This window comes from Kogia breviceps, chromosome 4 (assembly GCF_026419965.1).
Source record: "Kogia breviceps isolate mKogBre1 chromosome 4, mKogBre1 haplotype 1, whole genome shotgun sequence".
Lineage (NCBI taxonomy): Eukaryota > Metazoa > Chordata > Mammalia > Artiodactyla > Physeteridae > Kogia > Kogia breviceps.
In genome coordinates this window covers 180,110,670-180,122,939 of record NC_081313.1, presented here as the reverse complement: position 1 = coordinate 180,122,939, position 12,270 = coordinate 180,110,670, and the positions used below count along the sequence as shown (strand labels likewise).

General features: G+C 48.3%; 1 pseudogene; it reads left to right on the top strand.

Annotated features, from left to right (window-relative positions):
* The first annotated feature begins 9,645 nt into the window (after positions 1-9,645).
* The window catches only part of LOC131754457 (zinc finger protein 77-like), a 60,486-nt pseudogene continuing 57,861 nt past the window's right edge, over positions 9,646-12,270 (top strand).

Sequence of the window (12,270 nt, the reverse complement as noted above, 5' to 3'; positions counted from 1 at the left end):
GGCCCTATGCCCTGCTGTGTTCAAAATTCACCTAATGCTGACGGGATTCTCCTACTTGTTTGCACCTGGTCACAGGCACTTGGGTGGGTATGCTGGCTCGGGGTCCACACAAACCAGAGCACTCTCTCTTTCCCCCCACCCAAGTCTGTGCTTTGCCATGGGGGGAGGATGGAAAAAAACGGGTGAGTGAGGGTTCAGATCTTTGGATGCGTATCCCCCAGAGGTTATGATGTAAACACACAAATTGGGTTCTGTGGCTTGTCTATGGAGGACAAAGTGAGGGCTGCCATGTACGAGCCGCAAATAAAGGTTTTCGCCCACAATCCCTCCACTGGCCCTTAATGGAAGTGTATTTTATTTATGGTCCAGACTGCTAATTGCCTCCTGTGTGCTCCCCCGCTCCCTGGTTGTAGACAGTCAGCTGGACACATCAGTTTATCCGAGGCTATCTTGTCTTCTACGGTATCCACTGGGTACCTGTGGTTATTTAAATTAAAATGAATAACAATTAAATACAATTTAAAACTCAGTTCCTGGGGGCCACTGACCAAATGAATGTCAATTGCTTAGTAGCCACACCTGACTGTCCCCACTGCAGACCTAGAACATTTTCATCACCTTAGAAAGTTCTGCTGGTCAATGCAGATCTGAGTCTCTTTTTTTTCTTTTAATTTTTAATTTATGTTGGAGTATAATTGATTTACAATGTTGTATTAGTTTCATAGATCTGAGGTTCTTAAAAAAGAGAAATTCCTAGGTCCTTGTAGAAATCGGAGCCGTTTTATAGCAGCCATTTCATCCTCACTCGTGGAAAGCCCCCCGCACCTGGGGCTGGGGTGATAGTTGGCCCTTTGGCTGGTGTGGGCTCATCCCTGCTTCTTCCTTTTACCGTCCCCCGCTTGCCCCAGCCTGGCGGACAGAGAAGCAGCCTCCTTGAGCCCTCAGGAAGGGGATGGATGACACAGCAGCTAGGAGAGAAGGAAGCAAAGATTTCCTTCTTGGCTCTCAAGTTGCTGTGGTTTACTTTGGAAATCCAGGGTCTGGATGAAAGTTTGAGAGAAAAACAGTTTGCATTTCCAAAGCTTTGGAATTCCCTGGGCTCACCCCCAGAGACCTCAGACCTGGAGGCCCAGAGGCCACAGGGTCACCTGGGTTGCGTGTAGACCAGGCAGAGGGCTCAAGAGAGAGGCCAGGGTGGAGAGGGGTCTGTGGAGTGACCTCAGGGAGGTTGACAGCTGGGAGGTAGTGACAGGTTTCAACCCCCCAAATTCTCTCCCCAGAACCTCCCAGTGGGCCTCGTGGGCCAGAGACCATAGCCAAGTGACAGGAGTGAGGGGAAGCTGCAGAAGCCTGTAGGTAAACGGCCCTTGTGTCCAGGCAACAGATGAATGACTAAGAAGCAGCAGGACAGGAACCCTCCAGAGACACTGGCCTGGCCGGGCTGGGAGCTGCTCAAGGGCCCAGTGCCCCCCAGCTGTCCCCACTCAGCCACCACATGAATCCCCTTGAACTTAGCCTGGCCCCAGGAAAAGTGAATGTATCAAATTACTCAGAATTGATTGAAGTTTGCTTTCTGCCACCTGGTGGAAAGAGGTTTGTATTCCTTTCCTGGCACCGCTGTCACAAATAACCACAAACTGGGTGGCTTAAAACAACAGAAATTTCTTCTCTCACGTTCTGGAGACGGGAAGTCCAAAATCAAGGCTTTGGCAGGCGGGGCCCTGCTCCCTCTGAAGGCTCCAGGGGAGGATCCTTCCTGCCTCTTCATCTTCTGGTGTTTCTGACCATCCTCTGTGTCCTTGGTTTGTAGAAGCATCACCCTAATCTCTGCCTCTGTCTTCACATGGTGTCTGTGTGTGTGTGTGTGTGTGTATGCCTGTATCCAAATGTCCCTTTTCTTACAAGGACACCAGTCGCTGGATTTGGGGCCACCCCACTCCAGTATGACCTCATCTTAACTAATTACATCTGCAAAGACCCTATTTCCAAACAAGGTCCCATTCCCAGCTAACGTGGGTTAGGATTTAAATGTATGTTTTTAGGGGGTACAATTATGCTCTACAAGGCTCAAAAGAAAAATTAAGTAACTATAGCAACCAACTCTATCCTCCATGAATCCTGACATCCCCCTTTTACAGAGGAGAAAAATGAAGCTCAGAGAGGTTAACTGACCTGCCCCGGGTCGTGCCGTTACTAAGTGGCTAAGCTGGGATTTGAACCCATGATGTACATGTATAACCCTTACGCCCTAATGCCCAGATCTAAATTAAGCTTCCACGTTTTTTTGTTGTTTTTTTTGCGAATGAAATTAATTTTCCTTTATTTCAGTACTTGCTGAAATGGTTCTTTTTTTTTTTTTTTTTTTTGCGGTACGCGGGCCTCTCACTGTTGTGGCCTCTCCCGTTGCGGAGCACAGGCTCCGGACGCGCAGGCGCAGCGGCCATGGCTCACGGGCCCAGCCGCTCCGCGGCACGTGGGATCCTCCCGGACCGGGGCACGAACCCGTGTCCCCTGCATCGACAGGCGGACTCTCAACTACTGTGCCACCAGGGAAGCCCAGAAATGGTTCATTAAAAAAAAAAAAAAAATTTTATTGGAGTATAGTTGGGACTGCCCTGGAAGTCCAGTGGTTAGGGTTCCACACTCTCACTGTTCAGGGCTTGGGTTCGATCCCTGGTTGGGGAACTAAGATTCCACAAGCCACGTGGTGCAGCCAAAAACAAAAATTTTTTTTTTATTGGAGTAGAGTTGATTTACAATGCTGTGTTAGTTTCAGGTGTACAGCAAAGTGATTCAGTTATACATATACATATATTCCTTTTTTTCAGATTCTTATATAGGTTATCACAGAATATTGAGTAGAGTTCCCTGTGCTATACAGTAGGTCCTTGTTGGTTATCTATCTTATATATAGTAGTGTGTATATGTTAATCCCAAGCTCCTGATTTATCCCTCACCCTCACCACGTTTCCCCTTTGGTAACCATTAAGTTTGTTTCTGATATCTGTTAAGTCTGTTTCTGTTTTGTAAATAAGTTCGTTTGTATCATTTAAAAAAATTAGATTCCAAATATGAGTGATATCATATGATATTTGTCTTTCTCTGTCTGACTTACTTCACTTAGTGTGACAATCTCTTGGTTCACCCATGTTGATGCAAATGGCACTATTTCATTCTTTTTTATGGCTGAGTAATATTCCACTGAATATATGTACCACAACTTCTTTATCCATTCCTCTGTTGATGGACGTTTGGGTTGCTTCCATGTTTTGGCTATTGTAAATAGTGCTTCAGTGAACATTGGGGTGCATGTATCTTTTCTAATTATGGTTTTCTCAGGATATATGCCCAGGAGTGGTATTGCTGGAAGCCCCACATTTGAACTGTCCATGTAGCGATAGGTTGGGCCATCCCATGGACCTAAGCTTAGAGGAAGATGTGTCCATCCCAGAAGTGGATTTTTGGTCTCCGGGACCTGGAACTTCTGAAGAAATCCAGATGTATTAGTTAGCTACTGCTGCATAACAAAGTGCCCCCTAGCTTAGTGCCTTAAAATAAGAAACATCACCTCACACAGGTTCTAGTGGTCAGGAATCTGGAGGTGGCTTCACTGGTTGGTTCAATGCTGGGTCACTGGTGAACATTTATCCATGTTTCAGCCTTTCTTGTTTCCTTTTTTATAGGGATCGTCTTCTGCCATCCAGAACTCAATTTAAAATCTCTTCTCAGTAAGGCTCCATCACTTTCTCTCTCTTGCTCCCCTAATCCTACTCACCACCCTGTGATTTTTTTTGGTTTTTAAAATTTATTTTATTTTTGGCTGCGTCGGGTCTTAGTTGTGGCACTAGGAATCTTTTGTTGCGGTTCGCAGGCTTTTTGTCGCGGCACACAGGCTTCTCTGTAGTTGTGGCGCGCAGGCTCAGTAGTTGCGGCACGCAGCCTCAGTAGTTGCGGCGCGCAGGCTTAGTTGCCTCACGGCATGTGGGATCTTAGTTCCCTGACCAGGGATTGAACCCGCGTCCCCTGCATTGGAAGGCGGATTCTTAACCACTGGACCACCAGGGAAGTCCCTATTTAATTCTTTCTTGTCTGTCCTGTCCATGCGTGGCTGAAAGGGTGGCTGGGTGGGTGACTCTTGTGTTCATCCAAGTGCCTTTGGGGGGGCTTATTTCCCCCAGATGGCTGGGTCTCAGGTGGGGGTCCAAGATGGCCCCCCCCCGAAGTTCTGCGTCCTCTGACTCTTCCCCAACGGGGCTGGGCAGGGTGGTGGTACTGAGGTTGTCTTTTTTTCTTTTTTCTTTGGCTGTGCTGGGTCTTAGTTGCGGCATGAGGGATCTAGTTCCCTGACCAGGGATCGAACCCGGGCCCCCTGCACTGGGAGCGCAGAGTCTTAACCACTGGACCACCAGGGAAGTCCCCTGAGGTTGTCTTTTGATGGCCAAGCCCTGGCCCCCTTGTTACATCCGATATTGTCAGTTCATCCCAATCCATACTTTGCACCGTAAATACCCCTCCGCTGGGACTTGATGAAGGGATGTGACCCAGGTGATGTCCCAACATCACCCCTCCCTGTCACGTGCTTAACTGACTTGACCATCCAGCCCCCTGGTGTACATTTAGGGCTCAGCGGGACTACGGTTGGTTAAACCAGGCATTTTAGGCTGCTGAGGGCTTATGGACAAACTCCCAGTTGGCCAGTTGTTTGCTCCAATGGCATCATCTAAGGGAAGGGGGTGGCTTTAGCCCAGCGAGACCCCCCACGGTGTGGAGAGGCTGCAGAACACCGTCCTCGGGGTCCAGCTCACTCCCTTTATGAGGTGGAAAGAGGGGAAGGTGGCCGTACGTCTCCCACCCAAGGCGTGTTCAGAGTTGAATTTGTGGTCTCTGGCGCCCTCTTCTGGGGAAACTTTTTACTACAGCTTCACTGACGTGTACAAAATGCGAGTTGACCTGTGTTTAAGCACAGGGTTCCATGATTTTTGGTCAATTTGTCCAATTGTACAACCATCACCACAATCCAATTTGAGCAAACTTCCATCACCTCAGAAATGTCCCTTTTGTCCGTTTGGAGTGGATCCCTCCTCCCCTCACATCCATAGCTCTCTGTCTCCCCTTTTCTAGAAATGTCGTGTAAATGGGGTCATAAGATTGTAATCTTTGGGGTCTGGCTTCTTTCACTGAGCATATCTTCTTGAGGTTCCTCTATGTTTTTGCATGTATCAGTACTTGCTTCCTTTTTTTTTTTTTTTTTTGGTACGCGGGCCTCTCACTGTCGCGGCCTCTCCTGTTGCGGAGCACAGGCTCCGGACGCGTAGGCTCAGCGGCCACGGCTCACGGGCCCAGCCGCTCCGCGGCATGTGGGATCCTCCCGGACCGGGGCACGAACCCGCGTCCCTTGCATCGGCAGGCGGACTCGCAACCACTGCGCCACCAGGGAAGCCCCTTGCTTCCTTTTTATGGCCTAGTACTATTCTACCACCTGCTGATGGACATTTGTTTTGTTTCCAGTTTGGAATGATCACGAGTAAAGTTGTTATGAATATCCGTGTACAGGTCTGTGCATTGGCATTTGCTTTCATCTCTCTCAGGTGGATGCCCACAAGGTAGGTATGGTCTGATCAGGTGTCTGCTTAACCTTTTCAGAAGCTGCCAGGCTGTTCCAAGGCAGCTGCCCCATCTTCCTTTCCCACCCCTAGTGCCTGAGGGCCCGGTGGCTCCACATCCTCCCAGCGGGGAAGCTTTCACATTAGGGGATTCACGGTGGTAGGAACTTCTTCCTTCTCAGAAGGGATCTCCTGATAGCCAGATTCCAGCTTGCCCTCATCAGCCTCTAGGCTGTCCACCTCCAGTCCTGATTTAGAGGCTCATTCCTGCCCATCCTCTGAGATGGGACGCCAGAATCACAGAGTCAGAGGGATCTGGGTCGTTGTTGTGGGTGGAGCCCTGACCCTTCAGTTCCTCTGTTTATCCATCTTTCTATTATCTAGCATCTAGGATACTTTAAAATAACGCTCCACCAAAGAAGTACACTGACACGTTGCTTCTAAACGTGAAATAAATCCATTCTTTGGTAATAACTTTTAATGGAGTGTAATCTGTAATGATACTGAATCATAATGCTGCACACCTGACGCTAATATAGTGTAAAGCAACTAGATTTCAATTTTAAAAATATAAACACAAAATAACATGAAGCAAATGGAACCCAAAGATCTCAAATGACAAATGAGCATCCCCTGCTGTGTCCTCGGTGGGGTTCCTTGAAGTCTGCTGTTTGTTACTGTTCTTAGGTTATTTACCTTCATATTTTTGAGGCAATGGTTCTTCAACTCATGTGTGAATAAGAACCCCTACTGGTGGGTGGGGGGAGCTTGAGAATTTGCATTTCTAGCCAGACCGGGGTGGGGGGAGTGGCTAGCTGATGCAGTTGGTCTGGCCATCCCAGTGTGAGAACCTGTGCTCTCCCTGGATTTGCAGTGCTGGACATGATTCCAAGTGACGATGGAGAATTTGTCCTGTTACTGTCCCAATCTGTGTGTCTAGTTTATTATTTAAGGAAATACATGTGAGAATAAAATTCGGCATGAAAAACCAAAAAGAAAAAGCTTCCACGTGACTGAGGGAAGCAGCCTCATTTGGGACCCACTGTTTTCTTTTCTTTCTTTTTTTTTTTTTTTTTGTGGGCCTCTCACTGTTGTGGCCTCTCCTGTTGCGGAGCACAGGCTCCGGACGCGCAGGCGCAGTGGCCATGGCTCACGGGCCCAGCCGCTCCGCGGCACGTGGGATCTTCCCGGACCGGGGCACGAACCCGTGTCCCCTGCCTCGGCAGGCGGACTCCCAACCACTGCACCACCAGGGAAGCCCGGGACCCACTGTTTTCAACCACAAATAAGCTATTATAAAATTCCTCAAAGGGATGATCTTACCAGTTATATTCTTGGAAAACACAGCACAGCAATAAAACCAGGAAAAAGAATGAAAGCAAATGGTTGTGGACAATTAAAATAGATTACTCATGTCCTTTTATCGCTGGTTGGCTATCTATATGCTTTCTGGTACAAACTAGGACATTACTTGGGGATAACTTTTTATTTTGATATAATTTCAAGCTTAAAGAAAAGTTGCAAGATCACACCAAGAACTCCTGAATATACCATTCATCCACTTTCCCCAATGTTAATCTCTCGTCCCTTTTGCTTTTTCATTTTCTCTCTGTGTATATATACATACGTATATGTAAATTATTCATATTTCCCCCCGTAACTCTGGATGTAAATTGCATTCTGTGCCCCTGTAACCAAGCAGGACCCTATGGGGCCTTTGCAGGACAAACCCGCCCACCACGTCCTCCACCTTCCTCCCGTCTGTAAAAAAAACCTTTAGCCTCCTAGGCCTTCCTCAAGTTCCAAAGAATAAATTCAATCAGAGAAGGGAGAAAATGCAGAAAGAAAGTAAAACAGCCAAGCAAGACGAAATAGCAATGATTTAGCCATTAAAGTCAAGGACCTTCCGTTCCTCCTCAAGGGCTATAGATAATATTCTGAGCCGTGTCCTTTGAGCTGTTTTGCAGATACTGAAACCCCCACTAGGTGGAAAAAGTAAACTGCATGATTCCCACAAGCACGTAGACCCCAGACCAATTGGAACCAGAAGGTGTAAGATGTTCACGCCTGACTACCTCACCACCAACCAATCAGAAGAACGTCACCAGCTGATCACGCACACACACCACCCCCTCCCTCACCCCGTCTTTAAAACCCTTTCCCAGAAAACTATTGGGGAGTGAGTCTGGGGCTTTTGAGCACTAGCTGCCTGGACTCCTGGCTTGGCGCCTGCGATAAACACTGCCCTTTCCTTCACCACAACCCGGGTCAGTAAATTGGTTTTACTGCCCGCAGGTGAGCAGACCCAGTTTGGTTCGGTAACATCCCCTTTATCCTGAAATACTTAAGTGGCTGTGCCGACCAAAACAGCCAACTAGGAGGTTTTGCTAGTGAAAGGGCGCCCTCTTGTGGTCACTATTTTCTCCACCGAACGCTTTCTTTGTATATTGTGGATACAATTACTTTGTTAGTGTCTATTTCACAAATATCTTCTCCTTGTTGTGGCTTGCCTGCTTGCTTTCTTCATAGTGCCTTTCAATGAGCAAATGTTTAAAAGTTTAATGAGCAACTTGATCTTTTCATTGTGTGCATTTGCCACATTTTATATCCTAGCTGAGAATTCTTTGCCTAACCGAAGGTCACAAAGATTTTTTTTTTAGTATTTATTTATTTATTTGGTTGCGCTGGGCCTTAGTTGCGGCATGTGAACTCTTAGTTGTGGCATGCATGTGGGATCTAGTTCCCTGACCAGGAATGGAACCTGGGACCCCTGCATTGGGAGTGCGGAGTCCCAACCACTGAGCCACCAGGGAAGTCCCAAGATTTTTTCTCCTGTGTGTCTTTCAGATGTTTTAGTATTTTATCTCTTACATTCGGTTCCATGATTCACTCTGAACTGACTTATGTACACTATATTATGATGAAGTTATCATTTCTGAATCGACAGACATGCCTTTAAAAAAAGGAGACCTATAAGAATTTTCAATTCTCCCAAAATTGAGCCTGTTAATTTAATGCAAATAAACCAGCTGCAGCCCATCCTGGACACCATCCACTGCACATCTGAACTTCTCCAAACGCCTGAGATGACAGTTCACAGCCAGGAACTGCTCGCAGAGCCCTCAGGCCTGCCCCAGCCTCACCTCAGTCACCCTGGCAGCCCTCCCTGTACCAGAAGCATCCTGCCTAGAACCTGGAAAAAGGCTGGGGATGGGTCCCTAAAGGGGGAGAGGGGGCGGTTAGGGCAGGGTAGAGGCTTCTCTGTGTGATTGGAACCAAAGAGCTGTGCAGGGCCCTGGGGAGGCAGCAGAAGCAGCAGGTGTCAGAGCCACTCCCCTGTCCACATTATACATTATATTTATTATGTATGCTCTTTATATGGTTAATTTTTGTCCCTCCCCACTGGAATCTAAGAAGAATGAGGGCAAGGATTTTTGTGTTCGTTTACTGCTGTCTTCCCGCATGCAGACAATAGAGTCTGGAATACAGAGATGCTTAAAGAGCATTTTTTTTGAGGAGTACCCACGCATTTTCCCCGGGTACACCCACTTCAAATACATATATAGGTACAAAAGTGAAAACATGAACTAGGTCGCCATCCAGTGGCCACTATAGGATATCACAAGGCATAGATTAGTAACAAAAGCAACACGTAGAGAAATGAATAAAATATGACCCCATTTCCCCAAGAAATAAAACACTTTCAGGGGAGAAACATTCCAACAATGGGAATGTCTTTTTATAGGGGTGTGTTAGCATGAGGAACATGTTCAGAGAAATAAGCATTTATTGCTTATGCGAGCGGCCGTTGCTTATCAGAGTAACCTGGGCGCTCAGGGATTAGCGGGAGGCCACGCCCCCAGCAGCATCCCTGGGCCTCGTTAGGCGATAACCACGCCCACTGGGCGGGTCCCTCCTTAACCGCGCCCACAACTTAATTTCGGTTTCAGGAACAACCTAGAGGGGAGGGCCTGGACATTGGGTCCAATCGCGTCCCGCGGGGGGGGCGGGGGAAAAAAAAAAAATCGCCTTTCTCTGCTCGATGATTGGAGGATGCTGTTGGCCCGCCCATCCTCGGGGCTCCACCAGTCCCAAGCCGAAGGCTTGCCCACTTTTCCGCTCCCAGCAGCCCTGGAGCCGGAAGCGGAAGCGGCTGTCGGGGAGCGGGCGCCGGGAGCTGCGGTTGCCTTCAAGCGACAGCTTGTTTCTCCAGAGGGAGGTTTTTCCTGTGTCCACCACAGGTCCTGGCCCCGGGTCAGCTCGTCGGCCGAGGCTGGAGGAGTGGCGGGCGGCGGTGGGAATGGGTCAGAGGGCGGGGCACAGTACCAAGAGTAGGGGGCGGGGTCATTTAAAGCGCGAATTCCCGGGTCCCGCCCGGGTGGAGGCCGGTTGGACGGGACTGAGCCCCGGAGGTTTTGGTTAGCGCGGGACCTTAGGACCCGGGTCGGACTCACTGTAGGATTTTGGGGAAGGGTGGGTGTAGGTGAGATATAAGTGCAGCCTGGTTTCCATTGGCTCAGAGCAAAACGGAGCTCCGTGCAGAGGGGTCAGCGTTGGGTCTGGACGGCGACGTGGACCCAGGCCCTGTTTCGTTGGGAACCGCGAAGATAAGATGCCTGTGGATTGTATGTTCGGAAACCCCTTATCTGAGCCCTGCACCTAGGTGGAGGTGGAGACGGATTCTTGGTGTCCAAGAAAATCAGGCCTGACAGGCAGGAGAGGGACGTTGCCTTCCTTTTGATTGGACTTTGGTCAGAAGCTGTGCTTTTAATGGACAGAGTATTCAGCGAGGTAGACGGGAATGGCTCAAAAGGGAGTTGTTTTGACACTTTACAGCTGTAGCATGTTCTTGGAGGATACGTTTCCTGCTAATTGTGCAGCTGGCTTCATCCGCCCTCCCAGCATGATGAATGACAGGGCAGGTACTTTCTCAGCTGATTTTTACTATCTCACTCGTGTCCCGTCAGACCTTCTGCTCAGCTGGGCGCCAGTCTTGGGCGCCAGTCGTGGCCGCAAGCCTTAATCAGCTCTCCGGTGATAGTAGGCAAGTTGCTAAGCCTCAGAGCCTGTTTCCAGTCTGTAAATCGAACGTGCATAACGGTACGTGCATTTAGCAAGTGATGTGTGGGATGTAAAGTGTGGATTATTATTGGAAGTCCCTGGCGGTCCAGTGGTTAGGACTCTGAGCTTTCACCGACGAGGGCCCGGGTTCAATACCTGGTCGGGGAACTAAGATCCCGCATGCTAAGCGATTTGGCCAAAAAAAAAAAAAAAAAAAAAAGATGTTGATTATTGTTAGTTTCAGGTCATCACTGTGGTCGTCATCCTCATATTAAAGTCTTAGACCCCTGAAATGCAGGCGGCAGAATGACAGCACTTACGACCTTGGACTTGGGAGAAAAGACTCTAGTATCAAATGAACGGTCTAGAGCAGTGATTTTTCAACCCTGGGATAGTTTTACCCCCAGGGACACTTGGCAATATCTGGAGACATTTTTGTACCACCTGGCGGGTGGAGGTGGGGTGCTACTGGCATCTAGTGGGTGGAAGCCAGGGATGCTTCTCCACACCCTGCCCTGAATGGGGCTGCACTTAACAACTAAAATTATTTAATAGTGCAGATATGGAGAAAACCTGTTTAGAGTGAGTGATGCATGATGTGGAGTAGACATTCATTAGCTACCATGATACCGTTATTCTATTATTGCTGAGTTTTCACAGAGAAATGATTTTCTTCCAGATCCAAAGTAATTCCTTAATCTCAACGAAACACCATTTCCATATTTGCTTTTTAATGAAATAATTCAAAGAAATGTACAGAAGTAATATACAAATTTTAACATTTAGTCATATTTGCTGCACACACTGGGAAAACAGTACAGATATTTGTCTCCCTCCCTCCCCAGAGGTAGCCATCTGTAATTTGACATATCACTTTCTAGTCTGTGTATGTAGGTTTTTTGTTTGTTTGATTGGTTGGTTGTGTGTGTGTGTGTGTGTGTGTGTGTGTGTGTGTGTTTAAAAACTGACATAATGGAATACTACTCTGCATAGTCCTCGCCTGCTTTTTTCTTTTTTCCCCTTCCAACATTATTTTTGGGATTTAGTTTTTATACCCCAGGGTTTCTCAAATTTAGCACTGTTGACATTTAGTACCAGATAGTTCTTTTTTGGGGGACCGTCCTGTGCACTGTTGGATGTTGAGCAGCATCCCTGGCCTCCACTCACCAGATGCCAGTGGGAGTCCCTCCCCAATCAGTCGTGACGTTCCAAACTGTCTCCAGACACTGCCAAGGTCCCCCCAGGGGGCAAAATTGCCCTTGATAGAGAACCAGTATATATGTTAAGATGTAATTAGTTCCTGACATCTCCTTTGTACGTGGTGTTTTTTTTTCCCTCAGTGTTTTACAATTTTGTTACCCACTTGGCTCCTTGGACTTTTTTTTTTTTTCCTTGCGGTACGCGGAGCTCTCACTCTCGTGGCCTCTCCCGTCGTGGAGCACAGGCTCCGGACGCGCAGGCTCAGCTGCCGTGGCTCACGGGCCCAGCCGCTCCGCGGCATGTGGGATCCTCCCGGACCGGGGCACGAACCCGTGTCCCCTGCATCGGCAGGCGGACTCTCAACCACTGCGCCACCAGGGAAGACCCATCCTTGGACTCTTTAATC